The following is a 22949-nucleotide window of genomic DNA, read 5'->3' as shown; positions in this document are numbered from 1 at the left end:
AACACTGTCATCAAAACTCGTTGGTGACTCTCCCCCCTCCCATCTTCTCCCTCTGGTCATGTGCATTTGTTTTCAAAGAAGCCGGCGAACGCACAGAGCCATGTCCACTGAGGTATGTATGATACACAGAAGGCTAGCATATAAATGTAGATAGTGTATGTGTGCAGTGCCGTAAAGCAATTCGTTATATCGCGAGACCTGATATCACGCGATACTTCCTGACGCTGAGGCCAGCGGCCCGCCGGTCCATAGTTGCAAGGGTGTTTTTTTCCATTCAAAGGCGCTAGGGGGGTGCGAGAAGACCACCATTCAACCTGAAAAAAGTCATATAACCATTCCAATGACTCCGAAGCTGTTCAGTTAAGGTAAATTAAGCTAAAAAAAAAAAAAAAAAAAAACCTGCATAGTTCACCTTTAATCATTTAATTTAGTGTGTGAATGTTTCTTCATTCAGAGTCAGTGGAGGAGATCAAACTCATCAGATTCTCCTGTATCTTCATCATGGCTGATTCACAACGATCCAGAGATGGAGATTTTTCTACAGGATGCAGGTACTTTCAACAATATTTTTTAACCCTATAGATCACAGAAACACTTTAACGATTTTTTTGTTGTTGTATTTTTGTCTGTTTTAATACTAACATGAAATTTTAAATAAAAAGATCATAAAGTATCCTCAAAGTACTTTTTGATACAAGATGAATGTTTATATTAACATGGTTCCTATCATAAAGAATGAACACAGTAATGTAAAGAATTAAACTGAATCTGTTCTCTGTTACAGTTCGGTCCAGCAGAAGAGATCAATCCCAGAGTCCAGCTGTGTGTCTATAAAGAGTAACTGCTCTATGGATCCACCACTAACATTTAAGATTGGAGACACACGGCCTGATCTCAGGTATATTATTTCTATAAAAGTTATGCTTATAGGATTTGATTTTTATGAAATCGTTATTAGTATACATCAGTTTAATGAGTTACAATCCTGCAAGTTTTAATCTATTAATGATTACCATTGTGCTCTTGTGCAAAGCTCTATGTTGCTAATACATTCACACAAAGCTGTTGGGATGTTAATGACACAATTACATCAATATCAGTGTGTCTGATTCTTTACCCTCTTCATTCTGATTTAAGGTCAAATCTTCTATTCACACCAGTTAAAAACAAAACTGTGTACAAGCCTGTGATTCAACCACAAGACTTTAATGAAAGCATGTATCCTGGTTTCAGGTAAAATGCAGAACTTTTTTGGCTTTTTTTTTTTGCCCTTTGGATGTGCGTACTTTGTGTTGAATCTTTGTAAACCCTTTGTTGGGTTTAAAATCTTTGTTGTAAAGTTGTGTCTTAAGTAAAGTAAAGTTCCTGCAACGGATTCTTTTTGTTGTGTGCTTCTCTTCACGCCTCCACGGACACTGATAAAATAAACACAGGAGCACAACAATATGTCATCAGCGTTCACGTACGCTGTGCAGTAGGGATACAGCGATTAACCGTTCTCACTATTAACCGCAATTTAAAATGTCACGGTTAATTAATCATAAAGGCTTCGCTACACCATGTGTTTCAGTTGCATGGAACTATTGTAACTTGCACAAAACGAAAACAAAGTTACACCAGCAGGTACACCAGCTTACACCAGTTATAAGCCATACGTTACACCGTATATTGATTTGAATTAGTTAATAGAAGTTAAATAATAAATAAATTCAATTTGTGATTTTATTTTTGAAAGCATTCTCACTTTACAGCATTTTAACACAAGTGCCATTTGCATTTATTTAGTTTTTCCTTATTACAAATATTCATGTTAACTATATCATGAATTATTGGGAGGATCCAAGATGGCGGAATGAGAGGTCTAACTTTTGCGGGCTCTGTATATTAGTTGTCATTTAGTTCCCAGACTTTGACATTCAAAGATGCAGCAAACATAATTTTCATTGGAAATATTCTTTTAATACTTTTGGAGTTATTTTTTTAGTTTTGTGAAGATGTCTGTTCACAACTATAATCTGTTAGCCCTGCACGAGGCTTGCGACGAAAGTGAATTGGAAGGCATGGATGTAGCCAGCTCAAAATCTACCAATCCTACACATACGCCGATTGATAGCCCGCTCCCAAAAAGGTTGAGATCCGTGGAAGAAGGTGAAACTAGTATGGCTATTCTCAGTGCCTTACAACTGTTAACCAAAAAAGTGGATGAGCAGACCGAGCTGCTGAAAGGCTTTGATAAGCGTATTGAAGTTAACAAGGGCGCTATCTCTGAGAACAAGGAAGAAATCTCCGTGCTGCAGAGGAAAGTCGCCGAATTACAGATAGTGAACAGCTCTCTCAAGAAAGCCCACGAGGAACAAGCTCGCTACAAACGAAGATGGAATCTGAGAATGATTGGTCTACAAGAAAAAGACGGAGAGGATGCAAGAGAATTGGTGATTGGGATTTTAACCAGAGTGGTTCCGCTTTCTGTTGATCGGCTACGAGACACGGTGGATGTTGTTCACCGTTTGGGGATCAAGAGAAGTGATGGCACGCCAAGGCCCATTATCATTCAGTTCGGAATGAGAAATGTACGTGATGATGTGTGGAGAAAGTCCAAGGACGCGAGAGTATGCAAAGAAATGCATATTCGGTTCAAGGAGGACTTTTCCAAAGAAGACAGGGAAGCTCGGACAAAGTTATGGCCGTTGGTTCAAGAGGCTCGGAAGAGAGGGAAGCGAGCGTTCCTTAAAGAAGGTTACGCATTGATTGATAACCGGCGTGTGGACCCCGAATGACTGATTCAATATTGAATAGGAAAGGAAAAAATGCGGGAGGCATATGCCTTTTTGTCTAAGGTAGTGTTTGATTTAACGACAATAGTGCTTTTTTGGTTTGTTGCATCTTCTTTATTGCTGAGAATTTAAAGGAACATATTCTTCTCGTTCCTGCGCATCGTCCTTATTGTTTGGTTTATTGAGACACATTCGATTTAATGGTGTTATCATTTCTTTCTTTAAATTGTAGGGGGCTAAGAGATAATTTAAAACGTAAGGCTATTTTTCTTTATTGCAAGGAGCAAAAGACGAATTGTGTTTTTTTACAGGAGACTCACTCTCAGGAAGATGATGTTAAATTTTGGAAGAATCAATGGGGAGATTCAGTTTTTTTTAGTCATGGTACATCCCATTCTGCAGGTGTTATGGTTCTGTTTAATAGGATGCCATGTAATGTTATGTGCCACCTAAGTGATTCGAAGGGTCATTGGCTTATGGTAGTAATTGAACAAGGAGGTGTAAATTTTATTTTGCTGTGTATCTATGGTTATAACCAAAAAACTCTGAATAGGGAATTGCTTGTTTTTCTTAAGGAGTCTGTCAAAAAGTGGAAAATCACCTATGCTGTTGATAGAGTTATTTTGGGAGGGGATTTTAATTTGGTTCATGATCTTTGGTTAGATCGTTCTCCTCCAAAAGCAAATTGTCATTGTTATGAGGAAGTTATTTCAGATTTGATTTCAGAATTACACTTATCAGATTATTGGAGATGGAGTAATCCTCATAAATCACAATTTACATGGTTCAGTTCTTCTAATAAGGCCCAATGCTCAAGGCTTGACTACTGGTTGATATCTAATAATCTAATTAACAACGTATCGAAATGTGACATTTCAGTTTCTCCCTTAACCGATCATTGTGCAGTTTTGCTATCCTTATCATTCCATAAATCAGGTTGTGAGCGCAGTGTCATTTGGAAGTTTAATAATAGTCTTCTTGAAAATGAGGGTTTTTGTGAAAAGGTTAAAGAAACTTTAAAAGATGTTAATGCAATGGAAACGTCACCCCTGAGCAAATGGGAATGGTTTAAATTTAATGTTAGAGGATTAGCAATAGAGACTGGTAAGCAAATTAGCAAATTTAAAAGTATGAAACGGCTTGAATTGATAAATGAAATGCACAAATTTGGCAACAAAACTGATTTAACTATAGATGAACAGATTCAGCTAAATAATTTACAAGCGAAATTTGACAATTTATACTTGGAGAAGGCCAAGGGAGCCTTTATTCGCTCTCGAGCCAGATGGTTAGAAGAAGGGGAAAAAAATTCTTCGTATTTTTTTAATTTGGAGAAACAGAGACAAACTAAAAAGAAGATTCAGAAGTTGTCAATCAATGGCAAAATTATTGAAGATGATGATCAGATTAATGAAGAAATAAGAACTTTTTATTGCAATCTGTATAATTCTAAATTCTCCGATATAGAGTCTTCACTATTTTTCACAAAGATAAAAGAATTAAGAAAAGAGGAAATAGATCAGGATTTCAAATCATATTTGGACGAGCCCCTTAAAATAGAAGAACTCGACAATGCTATGTTTATAATGTCAAAGGGTAAATCTCCAGGCTTAGATGGACTATCGGTGGCATTTTACCAACATTTTTGGACAGATATAAGACTTTTGCTTTATAATGCTTTTTTAGAATGTATTTCTCGGGGCAACCTTTCACCTTCCATGAAAAGAGGCATCATTACATTAATCCCTAAACCCAATAAAGATCACTTGATGCTGGATAACTGGAGACCCATAACTCTGTTATGTAATGATTACAAATTATTAGCTCATGTTTATTCGAGAAGGCTGGATAAAGGTTTGGCAAAAATTATCGATGAATGTCAATCTGCCTTTATTAAAGGTAGAAATATTCATAATCATACTAGATTAATACTGGATGTTTTAGACTATAGTGACTTTATTAACACAGACAGTTATATTTTGTTTTTGGACTTTTTTAAGGCCTTTGACACTATTGAACATCCCTTCCTTATAGAATCTTTACGTTTTCTTGGTTTTGGAGAGGAATTTTGTAGCATTATCAAAATGTTTTACACTGATATTAGTAGCTATGTCTCATTAAATTCTGGTATGACTCCTAGTTTTATAGTGTCAAGAGGAATAAGACAAGGTTGCCCCATTTCTCCAAAACTTTTCATTTTGACTACTCAGTTATTAACTTTACTTATTAATAATTCACATGATTTACAAGGTATTATTATATTTGATAAAGAGTTTAGGTTAAGCCAATTTGCTGATGATACATCCATTTTTTTAAAAGACAAATCTATGGTTGAAAAAACAATTAATATCATTCAAACTTTCTCCAAAGCATCTGGTTTAACTCTCAATTTAAATAAATGTGATTTACTTCCAGTTCATACAAGTGTGGATTCTACCATCAGTAATATTAAAGTTGTTCAAGAAGTTAAATATTTAGGAATCACAATATCCAAAAATCCAATTAGAAGGCAAGATGTAAATATTGCAAATCGAATCGTTGACACGGAAAAGACCTTAAGTCATTGGTTAACCAGAGATTTAACAGTATTTGGTAGAGTTCTTCTGTCTAAAGCTGAAGGTATATCCAAATTATCTTATCCTTGTCACTCTCTTTATGTCTCCTCCAGCAATATTAGTAAAGCCAACTCTGTTTTATTCCATTTTTTGTGGAGAAATAAAACCCACTATATTAAGAGATCTCAACTAGTCAGAGATTATAATGAAGGTGGAATTAAGGCTATTGACTTTGAGGCTCTAGTAGGTGTGTTTAGGATTAAGTGGATTAAAGAGTTTCTTTCTCAACCAAATTCAATGTGGTTCCACATTCCCAGAAGGTTGTTCTATAAGTTAGGTGGCCTGGAATTTCTTTTAAGGTGTGATTTTGAAGTTAATAAAATCCCTCTTAGAATGTCTAATTTCCATAAGCAAATCCTTCATTTTTGGAAAATGATATTTACACATAATTTTACTCCCCATAGATCCACACTCTGGAATAATAGGGTCATTTTAATAAATAAAAAATCATTATTTAAGAGGAATTGGTTTGAGAAGGGCATTTTATTTGTGACTGATATCCTAGATCCCAGTTGTAATTTCCTTAGTTTTAAGAGTTTCAAAGAGAAATATGACGTGGCTTGTACAACAAAAGAATTTGACAAAATCTGTAAAGCCGTTCCTCTTCCCCTTTTACATTTGATTTGTGGTATTTTAAAATATTACAGTACTAGTGAGCCTTCTCTTCCGGCCCTACTGATTAATGGTATAGATTTAGTTGATAAGAAATGTAATAACAAGGTAATTGGTTTGGTGCTAAGATCTAAAATATATACAGATTTTAACAAACCACTGCTGGTTCCTGAATTTCTATCGCAGTCCACCATGATAAAGGCTGTCTCAAAATTTATTAGATGGCCTGTTTCTCCCAAAGTTAAAGAAACTCATTTCAAAATAATACGTAACATTTATCCTGTTGCTGAATTTCTTAAAAAGCGATTTAAATTCGAGGTGGACGCTTGTGTCTTTTGTGGAAAATCCGAAGAAACAGTGGAACATTTATTTGTCTTTTGTCCATTTACCAAAGAGTTTTGGAAAGATATTAAGGATTGGTTGTCTCTAAAAATAGATGGTGTTCCTTTGCTTGATACTGTTGAAATTCTGTATTTTGTGGAAAATTTGGATCTGTCCGTATCGGACCTAATTAATGTGATCATTCTTCTGTGTAAATATCATATTCACTGCAGTAAATGGAAAAATTCTAAGCCGTCATTTAATTGTTTTATCAATGATTTCAAACTTTTTTTTTCATCTCTCCAAAAAGTTAAAATGTACAAGTCAGCCAAAAAAATACTTTGTGACATAACAGAATTTTTACTGTTTTGAATGTTGTACTGCTCCTTTGTTTGTTTCTTTAGGTTGTTGTACAGGATATTTTATAGCTCCCCTTTTGTTGTTTTTTTGTTTGTTTTTTGTATATGTGGCTGTTTTCGGTTCTTTTTTTCTGAATATGCCCCTTATTGTTAATCGTTTGTGGGTTTTTTTTGTTTGTTTGTTCCTCTGCTAGAGTATGTATCTTGTTGTTGTTTGGTTCAATAAAAAAAAAAAAAAAAAAAAAAAAAAAAAAAAAAAAAAAATATATATCATGAATTATATAATATATTCCGATTGTCAAATATGTGGAAGTGAATGTGTTGTGTTATTTAAACACCTTTAATGATCATGTTAGTAATAAACTAACATTTGCACCGCAATTCAGAGGATCTGTCGGATTTACATCACGTAAATGCATACATTTTTCCCGAAATACATAAAAGTAAGTGGCCAGTGAACATGGGAGAAGAATACACTTTATTGATTCATCAATGTGCATCTGATATGAATAAAATGTATTTTTTATATAGTACTTCGCTTAAATGTCTATTTAAATCTCTGAAACCTCAAATAAACAATATGTGGTTAAAAACACCGAATAGTTGTGAATCGATATATGAAAAGCACTGAGTGTGTCCGTCTCTGGCTCAGTGCCAGCTAACTTGCGAAAGAAAGTTTGAATTTATGAGTGACGCATTGAACAATCTAATCGTAAAGGTGTGATCGTATGCGTCAGTTAGTTCAAATCAATCGTGTTTCGGCGGTGAAGGGGGCAAACTAAGGGGGCACAAATCAGATCTGAGGGGCAGTGCACTTGTGGCTCCGGACCTGTTAATAACAGTGCATGAGCGATGTTCTCAATTTCTTTCTATCATTTTTACTAAAACTTCAAACAAACAAACCAAAATAATAGACATGTTTTTTTTTTTACCACATCCCACATAAATTAGATGAATTATTAAAAAGATTATTAAAATGAATACGTATGGATGACAGTTGATGACAACAACAGTACAGTTTATTCCCCTAATATTGACATGGATGTTTACAGAGCAGAGGTCACCTTTCTTTAATTCCAAAGTGAGAGATGGAATTTTGTCTATTATTTTGTGCTGTATTATTTGGTTACTGTTATTTATGTTTCAAAAGGCAGCAATAAATAACACTTTAAATTCTAAAGAGTGTTCATGCGATTTTATACATTGTTGTGAAATTAATTCATGCATAATAATCGTGATAATCATGAAACTGATTATTTCTCAGACTATAATCGTACCAACAAAATCTATAAGCGTTGCATCCCTACTGTGCAGACAGAGCGAGTGGCAGGCAAACAGTTGTTTATGTTCGTTATTGTAGTACTTTTACTCACTGTACTGTAAAGTTTTCATACCGGTGAATGATACATGTAATCCAATAACGTTATCTCTGGTCGTCTCGCTTCTGATCTGTGCGCGTTCATGTATTTTGGAGGAGGCGTGGCTTTGGATGGCGATTTGCAGGGAGGGATTGTATGTTTTTAATGCTAACAGGCTAAAGTTAGCATTTCCCAGATCACCTATTGCACATTTAATATACACCTTTTTTTAAATTCTGCTCATAGTGTTGTGACTGATTGTGAAAATAATATTAATGTTATTTTCAGCTTTTACCCCTTTAACTGTCTCATGTGGGATTAATCTGAGATTTGGGCTTTTTGTTATTAACTGATATTAAATCTGTTGTGAGTGTAATGATCAGTTCTGCTGGTTCTGTATCAGCTGTCACAGCTGTTGTGTGAAAATGACCTTTCATGTCCTAAAGTGACTTTGAGCATCAGATAGAAGCTATATTTCATGATTGAGAATAAATTGATATAACGTAGTTTTCTAATGAGAAGATGTGACAGATGTAATGTCTCATGTTGCATGTGACTGTTTTATTTTAGGAATTTCTAGGAACAGATGACCGGTCTTCTGATGATCATCTGATGGTGAAGAAGGATTAACTACAGAGACTCAGTCAACAGAATCAACAGAGACTGAAGATACAGTGACTTCACTGTTATAAATTAAGACTTCATCTAGATTTCAACGATCCTCTGCCAGACCTGATGAGGCGGCAGTGAAACACCTTTTATTCCTTGAGAGCCACCAGAGGGCACTCCACATCAGACTTTTATGATTCACTCAAAACTACATTTCCCATAATTCTCTGCCTGGACTCATCTGCACTCATTATCACATTCACCTGTGTCTCATTATCTTGTTTAGCTCACCCCATATAAGCCTGGTTCACCCCTTCACTCACTGTGAAGTTTTGTATGTTGTTGTGCTGCATTTCTGAGCATTCTCCTTGGTTTCATTGTCTCTTGGTTTTTTGGATTCGCTTTTTGCCTCTGACCCCTGCCTGTTTGTTTGTTTGGACTGCCTTTCTGTGTTTGACCCTTTGCCTGTGTTTGATTCTGATTCTGATTTACTCTAATAAACTGTATTTGGATCTCAACCTTCTTGTCTCAGAGCAGATTGTAACAAAAATAGTGTTTTTCATTCATAGATTAACCATTTTATTTGTAAAAACACACAGAATAAATTCAAAAACGTTAAATTTAGAGCCTGAATATGTTTGTGTTGTACCAGCAGAGGGCAAGAAAGATTAATGAAAGATTAATGTTTCATGATTATGAAAAACAAACAAAAACAGTTAAAGCTCATAAATTTAGTTTCTAAACACTTAAATCATAATAATTTTTTTTTTAAAAACAACATTTTTCAGAAGACGGGACTAATTCACCATATTGAGCGTTGCACTTTCTCCCATTTATAGAAATACGAGTTCAAAGTCTTTGTGTATCTAAAGTCTTCGGTATAATAAACCACGTTTTTTAAGATGATTAAGAAGAGTATATCATAATTAAGAAGAATTATGTCTGTAATGAATTAAATATCCAAAGCTTTTAAATCTAAATACAAACTACATGGATGTGAACATTTCACAGATATACTGTATGCGCTTTTGATTTCAGCTCAGAAATCAGCATGAAAATGAATATAAATGTGTAAATGTGATGTATGTGGTCCCGCACATAAAGCACAGCTGCCATCAAATAACACCATGCCTGATGTTCAGTCAGCATACCTGTATGTGTGAGTGTGTGGTGTGTGGAGGAGCACAAGCACTGAGAGAACACACTCCTGATAGACGTTTGAAGCACAGATGAAGGTCTGTGATGTCCAGCCTGCTGTTTCCCTCCGGCAGAACTGATTGTGCCGTTCACTGTCCCAGGGTTTAGTGTGGCATCAGTAGCAGCTGAGAGTTCAGTGCAGGTGTGATGGAGAGATGCTCTTCTCATCTGTGTTCTGCTTCATCAATCCTCACATACAAACAGAAAGAGACCAGCACATCATTCATGTCTGGAGACCTTCTTCACGTTTAACAGCAACTCTTTCAGAATGTGTGATTCTTCAAACTCTGAGGCTTTACCTGCACGACTGCACTGAAGAAACGTGTGTTGCCCAGATTACTGAGAGCCCTGACAGACACGACACCAGCGCTTCATGTGGAGCTGATTTCAGGCTTTTGGGATGTTGTCCCGCTTTTATGTCTTTCTTTCAACCTTTCCGCTTCTCTTTCGCTTTGTCCACCGTCTCTTCAGGATTCTCCATGATTCTCTCTTTCTTCCTCGCTTCTTATTCTCTGATAGTTATCATTGCAATATGTTACAAGACATATTTTTGTTTTTATTTTCAAACATTAGGTTGTAGATCCTAAATAATGTGCCTTAATATTGTTATGATAAAGTCACTAACAAAAACATTTAAATTGAGACACTCTCAGGGGAATCTTGTCCCGACTGTCATCTGAAGTTTATAGAGTGTACGGTATACTAATATAAAGAGACAATAATGTCTAATAAATGAATTTTTGGTTCATTATTTAACATAAAAGGCATTTTCAACATAATATTAATAGGCTACTAATATTACTTAAAACAAGTTAATGATTAAATAACAATTCTATTCATTAATTAATTCATAGAATTATTCCAACAGGACAGAGAGGCTAGGGGAATACTATGGTCACGCATTAAACAAGCGCGAGCTGAAGGGAAAGTGACGTACTTTCGTGGTCCCTTTGTTTTCATTGAAGCGAAGATTCGCCTGATGATGAAGACTTAGAAAATGGGAAATGTGTTTTTTGAGAGGCTTTTTTTTTTTTTGTAAGTGTTGCATTTTTCTTCTTCTGATCTCATTGTTGATAGCTAAATAACACTCTCGGCCCATTCACTCTGAGTTCCAGTGGCATATGTTCTCATTGAAATCTCGTTTATCTTTTTGTTCGTTAAATGCAAGGGGACTAAAGGACAAAGTAAAACGCTAAGGTATATATTTGTTTTGCAAGGGGCAGAATTCACATTTGATTTTTCTACAAGAGACTCGCTCTACTGAAGAAGATGCTGCTTTTTGGAAGATGCAGTGGGGAGAGACAATTGTGTTTAGTCATGGCTCTAATCGATCAGCAGGTGGTGCCATAAGCCTTAACAATTGCCCTGGGAAGGTTGAGACTCTTCAGTCTGATGTTCAGGGTCATTGGCTTGCTGCTGTGGTTAATATTGAAGGTAATTTTCTTATTTTAGTTCATGTTTATGGTTATAATAGTAGTGGGCAAAACAAGATTTTATTTTCTATACTTTCTTTCCTGTAATTTCCAGAGTATGTGTATGTTTTGATTTGAGAACATGAATAAGATTTTTTCCACAGGAGGAACTGATGCTGTTCTGTGGTTTATTTTCTCTCGCCAGTCAGAGTAGATCATGTGCCGAATCCAGAAAGCCCTGTTAGACTACACACTCTATTCTGAACACAAAGTTCAGTTCAACTGAAGGTGTTTTTCAGGCTCTGCCGTGCAGGAGAAAACATGACATATTAAGAACCAACGTCAAAATAGTAAGTACTTTAATGAAATATTTCTGTGCACTGGGACACATGGATCATATTTGCTTTAAAGATGAAGTGAATGAGTGAAATTAAATATGACTTGGCTTATAGATCATTACATTATATATTTAACATAGACTTAACATCATTCTCTGTGAGTGTCTATCATTTGTTAACTGCACATTTAATGTTGGGATTTTGAGAAAACAGAATATCCGCAATAAAATATGAATAAAAAATTATAATGGACATAAATGAAATAATACAGATATTATAAATCCATTTACACATGATTGTGTGTGAGTGTAATGCAGTGGATCTAAACAAAACTGAAGAATAAACAAAAGAAAAAATATATGGTAAAAAAATTATCAAAAAAAAAAAAAACCTTTAGCTTGCAAGGTTCTCTCAAAGTTCTGATCCAACGTTCTTCCAGTAACATCAATAGAAAATTCATTCAAAGTTATCAGGTCTTTAATAATGTTCTCAGAGCATTAGCACGCAAACAGCTTCTGACCTATGAATCTGTGGAGAAAGTGAGAAACAGGATTAGTTTATCTTCGCAACACAAATTAAGATAATTTTAAAGGTATTAAACTACTTTTGGCGCTCTAGCGGTTAATAAACAAACTGCTGCGTCTTGCGGAAGAACCTTGTAGCCGGATCTACTTCTCCCTGTTTATGGCAATGGCGAGTCACGCAGGTACTGTGCTACTCCGCAGCGGTTTATAATAGTCCGATATAAACACGTATTATAGGCGTACCGTAGTGATTCAGGATAAGACAAAAAGACAGGTTGGAAGATGGATTCACGATGTACTCGCTCATTGTATACATTTTGTGAATTATTAACAAATAAAGTTAGTGTACCTACAGTACTCAACTAAAGTGAAAGTAAGTTAGAGTTCACCTGTCGCCATTTTAAGCAGGTAAAATACCAATACGATACGGAAAAACAGAGCATCAAAGTGTAATAGAAATGTTTAAGCAGGAATTTCTGTTTATCTTTATGATGTTAAAGCTGGATGATTTGAGATCCTGTGTCAAGTTTGATCAAGGTGAGTGTTCATGTAAACTGAATCTTCAGAAGAGTGAACTCTTGCCTATAAATTCCGCAGCCATAGCTTACCCTCTTTCAAAATTGCCATTTAAGACATCATTAAATCAATTCAACTATTTGGGCATCTGCAGGGACGGATTATGACTTGTAAAGGCCCTGGGGCCAGTTATCTCCAAAGGCCCCCCAGCCCCCCCCCCCCCCCCCCCCCCTCCCTCAGTTCGATAATAAAATCGTTTTTTGATAAATATAATGCACAATGTTGTTGGTGAAGACAGGGCTGCCAAATCTCACGCATCGTGTTGACACTGTTCTCCGTTTTTTCACGCAATGAAAAATCCCGAAGCAAAGAGGCCACTGACATCAACAGACAAGACAAGGCAGGTTACTTTTGATCGCCAGTCGATTTTGCGGGTGAAACCGGACAATAGCCTGCTATGTAAACCCCCAAAATCATAAATTGTTATTTCATTGAGCTCAGGGCTGGATTAAGAATTTCCTGTGCCCTGGGCAACAAGACTCAATTCCCTGGCATAGTTAGGGAGGTTCGGGGGCATGCTTCTTCCGAGAAAATTTGGATTTCTTTGATCTACATATGTGCAATTTAGGACTTTTGAAGGCCAAAAAATGATAAGAAATAGGCTAGCTTTAAAACCTTGTCATTAGATTATTTGTCAATACCTGCTCTCTCCTCATCTTCATATTTCTTTTTCTCTCAGTCTTCTTATCTTGGCCTATTTCTTCCCCTCCTAAAGCTGAACTTAGTCTTTTCATTTCCGTCTGTGTGAGTGACGAAAGTAAACATAGGCTCAACTGATATTTATACGTTTTATGAATCATTTTCTTAGACAAGTTAATTCACTCAAGGCTACCAGGAAAGCTGTAGCCTAAGTCAGTATTGCCATTAGGAACCTTCTGCAAGCTTTGGAATTTGAAAACGTCTGTTTTTAAATGTTAAAAGTAATTTTAAATAATACACATTATAGACTACGTTTACCGCAGAGGGTGGAATTGGCAGACGTTCCCTTAAGCATCGTGCGCTGTGGAAACTCGTCAAAGCATTCTCAGGTATAATTATGCAGCATTAATGCACGAATGATTTTGAATGAATATTTTCATCATGTCTATATGCATAATGTTAAAACTAATCTTGCTATTGATATCTTTGTTAGACTACCAATCTGACTCATTTAACTTGCAATAGAGAGAACAGGACTGGCACGAATCTCTTGCTGATATCATCATCATAACCTTAAATGCTAAATTCAATGTGCTCTACCTTAGTATTGTTCTAACTTAGTTATGTTATGTAAGGACATAAGATCAGTAGATCTTATACAGATTCTTAAATTTGTAACTCCACAGGGCCTTCATATTCACATAGGGCCCAACAGTAAGATCCAGGGAGCCCTCATAGTCCAAGTGCCTTGTTTAAGAGGCCTTGTGTAGGCTATGGGACACATATTACAGAATTAATAAACATTTGTTTTCACTGTTAATGGGTTTTCTGAACCAAACTGGATTGCGTGGCCTTAAACCCCAGGCCCCCCCCCCGGGCTTCTGGTAGGCAAGGGCCCCTGGGCACTGGCCCCATAGGCCCGGTCAGTAATCCATCCCTGGGCATCTGCGTAACTAAGAACTACTCTGACCTGTTTAACTGTAATTTCTCTCCTCTGTTGGATCGATTGATTGAAGATCTTCATCGTTGGTCTCTATTGCCTCTTTCTCTAGGATAAATTAATATAAAATTGTAGGTAGGATAAATTGTATAAAAATGAATGTACTGCCTAAATTTCTGTATCTTTTTCAATGCATACCGGTTTTTATTCCAAAGCGTTTCTTTCACTCTTTAGATAGCACTATTTCTCAATTTATTTGGAATGGAAAAACTCCAAGAATACAGAAAGGCATTTTACAAAAAACTAATGAGCTGGGGGGTTTAGCACTGCCTAACTTCTTGTTTTATTACTGGGCTGCAAATGTTCGTAATATGTTAATCTGGTGCTGTTTCAATGATCAGCCTCCACCCTGGTTAAGGATCGAGGAGGCTGCTTGTGGCAGCACTTCGCTTACGTCTCTTTTGTGTCTTCCTCTCTCGTTATCACCTTTAACCTTCTCCAGTAATGTTATAGTTAAAAATTGTCTTAAGATCTGGCATCAACTCAGGCGGCATTTTACTTTACAGTCAACACCTCTTCTATGCCCTGTACATTCTAACCCCCTCTTTCTTCCCTCTCTCATTGATAAGGCTTTTGTGGCCTGGGTGGACCACGGGATCATTTCCATTAAACATCTTTACATTGACGGAACATTCGCTTCTTTTGAACAATTGACTCAAGTTTTTAACTTACCAAGGTTCCACTTTTTCAGATACTTGCAAGTCCGTGACTTTGTCCGTAAGCATTTTCTGGGATTCCCCTCGATCCCACCCTCCACCATTGTCGATACCATATCAAATATCAATCCTTATCAAAGAGGGGCCATCTCTACGATTTATAATACCTTTTTCACATGTTGCCCTTTGGATTCTGATAGTCTGCGGATTACCTGGGCTAGGGATCTTAATATAGAGATAGAGACAGAAACATGACATTCGATTTTGAAACGTGTTCACACGTCATCTGTTTGTGCTCACCACGGGGTTTTACTGTGTAAAGTGGTCCACAAGGTACATTGGTCTAAAAGTAAATTAGCCCGTATGTTCCCTGACATTGATCCAAGCTGCGACAAGTGTCATCTAGAACCGGCTAATCTAACTCATATGTTCTGGACTTGTCCTGCTTTATCTCTTTTCTGGGAGTCGATTTTTGACTCACTTTCCGCTATTACTTCTGTCAATATCCATCCCTCTCCGCTAATTGGCTTGTTTGGAGTTTTACCTCCTAATTACTCATTGCCGTCTCATTTCGCTGAGTTGGTAGCTTTTCTTACACTACTAGTGAGACGTTGCATTTTGATGAACTGGAAGGGTCCTCGAGTTGAATTAAGATGCCTTATTTTTTGTTAAATTGGAAAAAATTAAACACTGCCTTCGTGGTTCCATGATTAAATTTTCAAGAATTTGGTTACCCTTTTTTGAGCATGTTAAATCTCTGCAGCTTGATGCAGTCTCAATTGACTGACTGACCGCCCAACCCTGCACTTTCAGTGGTTTTTCAGTTTTCAACTGGTATTATTGTTAGCAGCACACATTATTTTCTAAGTTTTGAGGTTACTCAACTTTACTTGCTGGACCTAGTTAAGGCTGACCTTGTCCTATTTCTGTATTATGACATAAAGCTCTGTTATATATTATATACTATACTAAACCTGTTAGTACTGTGAGGGATTTTGTGTTGGTGTTTTTGTATTAATGTTTTTTTTGCTTAATTAATTAGCTTTTTATTATATTATTATTATTAATTTTTGTTTTTATATTGATTATTTGTCTTTGGTGTTGTGAAAAATTCAATAAATAAATCATATATAAAAAAGGTGAGTGTTCCTGTGTGACTTCCTCATATTAAAGGTGCTCTAAGCGATGTCACGCGTTTTTTAGGCCAAAACATTTTTGTCACATACAGCAAACATCTCCTCACTATTCGCTAGCTGCCTGTCCCCTGAACACACTGTAAAAAAACGCGGTCTCTGTAGACACCCCAGGCTCCACAAATGGCAACAAAAACAAACTGGGCTCACCCGCACCACGAAACACAATAGCTGTGTCCCAATGTGAAGGCTGCATCCTTCGAAGGACTGAAGACTTCAAGGATGCAGCCTATGCGTCCTTCAAAGGACGCACCATGTAGCCTTCATAGGATTTCCTAATTGCGCGACCAGGTGTTTCTGATCACCGCTCCTCAACGGTGCGAGAGGACAGCTGCCATCCTGATAATTCATTTGATATAGCCTAATTGAGTAAACAGCTATGGAGCCAGAATTGGCTATTGTCATTTTTATGTTTTATATTTTACTGGAGGACATGTTGAGGATGTTTCAGCCCCGGCGCTGCCGGATGTATTTTCGGTTTAGCCCGGTTTGAATATAAAACCCAATTGAATATAAAAAAGTCCAGTATTTCTCCCGCTCGTCATCTCAGCTGTCACAGTTGCCAGGCGACAAGAACAATCCTCCGTAGGCTAGACCGGTCCGAGCGCTTCAGATGCGCCCTTTGATATGGGACGCTGTAGGCCTAGTTAGCAACAATTAGTTAATATTGTGACAATAGACCTACATTTTGTTACTTTAATTTTCAGAACTGCATATTTCGTTAAATATTCACGTACAAATGTGAAGTAACCTACTGAAGTACCTTTTTTCCCTCACATATGATTTTACATTAAACTAGCCTACACAAAAGTAGCTATATAATGTAACAACCTTGAAAATATTCAGAAGTAAAATGCAGTAGTAGCATAATATAAATACAAAACTATAATAAAAACCCTGACAAGGAGTTTTTTCCCCTGTAGAATACTTGCATACCTCTAGTTTTACTCTTGATACTAAAAACTTATTAAAAGTACTTTTTTCAGAAATTACTCTTTTTGAAAAAGAAAAAAAAAAACCTCAGTGACATGGCAGCCATCGATTAAGTCAGCCCTGCAAACCTGTTGGTAGACAACTTAGTGGATAGTGGAAATATGCACTCAAACACTCTGGAGATCATCCCAGATGATGTCCCACCAGCAGGAGGCCTTACCAGGGGCAGCCCATCCCAGTCCAGCAGCTCCAGGGTCTCCCTGCTCAGCTCAATAAAAGTCTACATCATTTTTTTCTTATTTTATGTACTGTAAATGTTTGTTGATTTTGATATGTTTAACGTATGTTGTTAATAGTTGGAAAAAGTACTTTAATGTAGCCTGTGGAACAAATGATTTTCATTTACCAATTTTATTTGAAAAAAAAAAAAGGTATACAAGAGTTTGTTTCAAGTAGAAATTATGACTGTCAAAAAAATAAACAATGTCCAGAACAATTCATTCTCTTTTAATTACACATTAAAGTTGCATAAAATAATGTACAGATTTTTTCTTTCCTTAAAAGTGAAAAAAGTTAAACAAGAATATGTAGAATTTTTTTTTTTTTTCAATCATTCTCTCAAGAAGAGAAAACAGCCTGTCCATCCTCTCCCTACTCTCCTCCTGTGCTCTCCTCGCCTCTGCCTTCGTGCTGGTGCTGGCTCCTCCTCACCGTGGGCACCCACTGCTGAACTTGGCCCTGAGGACAAACCAGGGCCAAGTTTCAGCAGTGGGTTTCCCACTCACACCCTCACCTGTCCCAGGACACTTGCAATCCTAAGGGCAGAGCAAATGAACCATGGCTTGTTAACAACAACAGCACAATACATTTCAGCAAAGACGTGTGTATTAACTTTCTTACTTTGTTTTTTTTTAAAAAAAAGCTTAACACAGGGGTGCAATCTTAAGTGCATTGTTAACACTGCAAAATATGACACATCCAGACATGCATACAAAATACTTAAGAAATCATATTTCTATATACTCAAATTTGGTTAAAACCACACAGCTTGCATGACAGCACTACAAAAACACATAAAAGTGAAACCCCATTCCCTTATCAACTGCTTTTCTTATTGTTGTGGGCTTTATAGGGTGAGTGATATTTCTTATAATACACAAGTGAGATAGACTAGTGCAAATATTACAAATAGGTCGTTAAATTAATATTAGCACAAGTTTTGCCTCAAACTACCTGACAAATGAAGCCACGCAAAGGTGACGAAGGAGTTAAGATTAAGTTTATAATAAACTTTAACTCTGGTTTTGCTAGCTATTTGAGTAAATGAAAACATAATACTTACATTTAAATTTGAATTTGCTGTCCACCACCGATCTCTAGTCTCGACCGCCTTAAAAAAAAATAAAAATAAATGCTGTTGTCAACGGCGCGCAATGACTTATGGGGTAGAATAGGGTAGGATAGGCCGCTAAGTGTCCATTTATGTATCCTTCCTTTCACGAGGAAACGAAGGGCGCATTTGGCGTCGCTTTTGAATCAGGGTAGCCTTCGTCGCCTCGCGATGACGCAACCGGCCTTCGAATACGGCCTTCGGAGGATGCAGAACTGAATTGGGACAGCCTTCATCGTGCCGCGGTGACGCAATCGGCCTTCAAATGCGACCTTCCAAGGATGCAGCCTTTGAATTGGGACGTCCTTCGTCGCGCCGCTGTGACGCAATCGGCCTTTAAATACGGCCTTCGGAGGATGCAGCCTTCACATTGGGATACAGCTAATAAACAGTGTTACAGCCAATAACTGGCAAGAAGTATTTGAGGATGGGGTTTGGGGGGGTTAGTGCACGTACACATGAAGGGGGTGTGGAGGAGAGAGAAGCATGAAGAGGGAAGTTTGAATTATGGCCGACACACGACCAAAGAGACGACGTTGCGATGAACAAATTGCAAAGAAGAAGGACAAGGATAAGGAACGCGCGAAGTACCGAATTTACATCGGAAAAACCTTCGAAAGGTGGCAAGAACTCCGCCGGCAGAAGGGATTCCAATCCGACATTCAAGTTCCTCTGTTTTTGCAGAAGAGGTGGGTAATTCCATCTTTCTTTCTAAATTGAAGTTCATGTTAGCCAAACCAACACAAGGATGCAATTAGCTAGAATTATGCAGTCAGCGTTAACTTTGGTGAATACAACAACATATATGTTTCTAGCAGCTAGCAATCAATCTCTATTGTAAATGATCAAGCAAATTCACAGTAGGGCGACAAATGTGAATGATTGTTTTCACTCACTGTTTGTTATGAATTTGAATGTTCATTTAAAGGCTATTGACAACTTTGACTAAATTTGTTTATGACGCCGCCGTTGTTTATGCTCACTGGGAAACGCGAAGCTAACGTTATCTTGCTATTATTGCGTAACCTCAGGTTGCGAAACAATTTTAAGATAATGTTTCTCTTTTTATGCATTCTGTTCTGCAATATATAAAAGCATTTATCTAACTTGGCGACATTACACATTGAATGAAGTATCAGTAAAACTCAACTTTGTTTGTAGTGACTACTTTGACTTTCCTTTATGCCGGAAGGAAGGGGAGGAGGGAGGAGACAGGATGAGGAGGAGGGAGGGTCTAGCTAGCCTCCGTTTTGTTTGACAACAATTCAAACGTCAACAAGAAGTTAGGTCTCCCGACATCGCTTAGAGCACCTTTAATATGATTCTCTGGAGGACATTTCAAGTGATTGTTTTATATGAAACCTGGAATAAAGGGTTTCTTTCACTTCAATGTTTCTTTTGTGTTTCATGATGTCAGTGATTCTTCAGGAATTTTACAGCATATGTGTAAACATGAGCTTGAGTTAACACAGTCACATGATCCTTTTTCTCCCACACTCCAGATATGTTCAGCTAAATTATGAATGTTGTTTAATTTAATCATTTAATTTAGTGTGTGAATGTTTCTTCATTCAGAGTCAGTGGAGGAGATCAAACTCATCAGATTCTCCTACAGCTTCATCATGGCTGATTCACAAGGATCCAGAGATGAAGATTTTTCACCAGGATGCAGGTACTTTCAACAAACACTGTTAAATATTGTGTTAATATTGTTACATCACAGAAAAAGATACATTTGTCCACCTGTTCTCTGTAACAGTTCAGTCCAGCAGAAGAGCTCAAACCCAGAGTCCAGCTGTGTGTCTATGAAGAGTAACTGCTCAATGGATCAGCCAATGAAGTTTAGGAGTGGAGATACACAGTCTGAGCTCAGGTATATCATTTCTATGTTATGCTTATAGTATTTGATATTTTGTGAAATAATTATTAATATACAGAAACCATTATTTTATATGAAAAAGTTAATAATTGTATTTTATTGACAAAATATTTTAGTTTGTCTGGTATATTTTTTGATTAGATCAGATAACATTTTAATCTGTCATATAGTCATGTTAAGATGTGCCTTGCCTATGGGGCATGTTGTCACATTTCACTTCCATTCTTTCAGGGGAAATAAAGAAAAAAGTATACACTGAATTAATGAAACAAAACCACATAATTGTACCAGACATGTGTGAAATTAATGGGGAAAAATAAATACTCTGAACCACAAGTGGATTTACACAAACTGAGAAAGTCAAAAAGTGTTAGGTTGTTTGTATCATTTCTATAAAAGTTATAATTAAAAGCAACATTTATCAGTCAGTCAGTCTGTTACTAGCAATGACATCAAGTAAATGTAAGCTGAGATTTTTTCCACCTTTATATAATGTAATAGGTGTAAAATTAATCAGATTATTCTAACGGCTGGTTCAGAAAGTTTGTTGAAGTTGGTTTGGTTTGTTGAAAGCTACACAGTGCTGTTTCACACCAAGACAAAACATTTGCAAAACAAACTGAGTTACAGACGTTAAAGCAAACGTGTAACAACACTCCCTGGTGTTTCCTAAGACAGAAGTTTCCAGTAAAAGTGCACAACATTTATAAGTCTGTATGCTTTTTATTTTACTTAACTTTAAAACCAGTTCAGTCCAGCAGAAGAGCTCAAACCCAGAGTCCAGCTGTGTGTCTATGAAGAGTAACCGCTCTATGGATCAGCCAATGAAGTTTAGGAGTGGAGACGAACGGCCTGATCTCAGGTATATTATTTCTATAAAAGTTATGCTTATAGTATTAGATTTTTATGAAATTGTTAAAATACAGCAGTTTAATGAGTTAAAATCCTGTAAGTTTCAGTCTATTAATGACCATCTTTGTTCTCTTGTGTAAAGCTCTATGTATTGTATTGTTAATACATTCACACACTGTAAAAGCTGTTGGTCTGTTACTCAGTTAATGACACAATTACATCAATATCAGTGTGTCTGATTCTTTACCCTCTTCATTCTGATTTAAGGTCAACTCTTCCATCCAGACCAGTTAAAAACAAAACTGTGTACAAGCCTGTGATTCAACCACAAGACTTTAATGACAGCATGTGTCCTGGTTTCAGGTAAAATGTAAGACTTTTGTTGTTGTTGATTAATTTTAGGTGCTCCAATTCACATCACACATCACTCAAACACATGATTAATGATTAAAACATTTCAGAAACCCAATGATGTTCTGTGTCCCATAATACAGCTTTTTGTAATTTATGGCTATTTACTTCTCTGACTTGTGTAATAATGTGGTATTTTAATCTTACAGCCATGACTCTAAACCTGCTGAAGTCCTCAACACATTGAGATCAAATCTGAGAGAGAAGTTTGAGTGTTTGTATGAGGGAATATCAAAGCAGGGAAACCCAACACTCCTGAATGAGATCTACACAGAGCTCTACATCACAGAGACTGAAAGTGGAGAGATCAATAATGAGCATGAGGTGAGACAGATTGAGACACAGTCCAGGAGAGCAGAAACAGAGGACACACCGATCAAATGCAGTGACATCTTTAGACCTTTACCTGGACAAGACAAACCCATCAGAACTGTGCTGACAAAGGGAGTCGCTGGCATTGGAAAAACATTCTCTGTGCAGAAGTTCATCCTGGACTGGGCTGAAGGGAAAGAGAATCAGGACGTCCAGCTCATATTTCCACTTCCTTTCAGAGAGCTCAACTTGATGAAGGACAAAACACTCAGTCTTTCAGATCTTCTTCATCTCTTTTTCCCTGAAACAAAAGAAATGGACATATCCAGTGATGAGTATAAAGTGTCATTCGTCTTTGATGGTCTGGATGAGTGTCGTCTGTCTCTGGATTTTCAGAGCGATGTGAGGTTGTGTGATGTGACTGAATCAGCCTCAGTGGACGAGCTGCTGACGAACCTCATTGTGGGGAATCTGCTTCCCTCTGCTCTCATCTGGATCACCTCCAGACCAGCAGCAGCGGATCTCGTCCCCTCTGAGTGTGTCCATCGAGTGACAGAGGTACGAGGTTTCAGTGACACACAGAAGGAGGAATACTTCAGGAAGAGAATCAGTGATCAGAGTCTGGCCGACAGGATCATCTCACACCTGAAGTCATCAAGGAGCCTCTTTATTATGTGCCACATCCCAGTGTTCTGCTGGATCTCAGCCACTGTTCTAGAGAAGATGTTGAGTGAAGCAGAGAGAGGAGAGATTCCCAAGACTCTCACTCAAATGTACACACACTTCCTGCTCATTCAGACCAACATCAAACATGAGAAGGACTATGGGAAGAAAGTGAAAGATGAAGACATGATTGTCAAACTGGGGAAACTGGCTTATCAGCAGCTTGTGAAAGGCCACCTGATCTTCTATGAGGAAGACCTGAGAGAGTGTGGCATTGATGTGACAGAAGCATCAGTTTACTCAGGATTGTGCACTCAGATCTTCAG

General features: G+C 37.2%; 2 protein-coding genes across 3 annotated transcripts in view; both read left to right on the top strand.

Annotated features, from left to right (window-relative positions):
* The window catches only part of LOC307167408 (NACHT, LRR and PYD domains-containing protein 3-like), a 147815-nt gene that overhangs the window by 38137 nt on the left and 86729 nt on the right, over window positions 1–22949 (top strand). The window lies entirely within an intron of this gene.
* Window positions 527–22949, top strand: part of LOC307167413 (NACHT, LRR and PYD domains-containing protein 3-like) — a 146364-nt gene continuing 123941 nt past the window's right edge. Inside the window, exon 1 of one of the 2 annotated variants that reach the window (XM_079886498.1) lies at window positions 527–551. The gene's annotated coding sequence lies outside the window, so the exon portion shown is untranslated. The remainder of the gene's footprint in view (window positions 552–22949) is intronic. The other variant, XM_079886497.1, reaches the window with a different exon arrangement.

The sequence above is a fragment of the Squalius cephalus genome, assembly GCF_949319135.1.
Source record: "Squalius cephalus genome assembly, chromosome: 11".
Taxonomy (NCBI): Eukaryota; Metazoa; Chordata; class Actinopteri; order Cypriniformes; family Leuciscidae; genus Squalius; species Squalius cephalus.
This window is presented reverse-complemented; position numbering and strand designations above follow the sequence as displayed.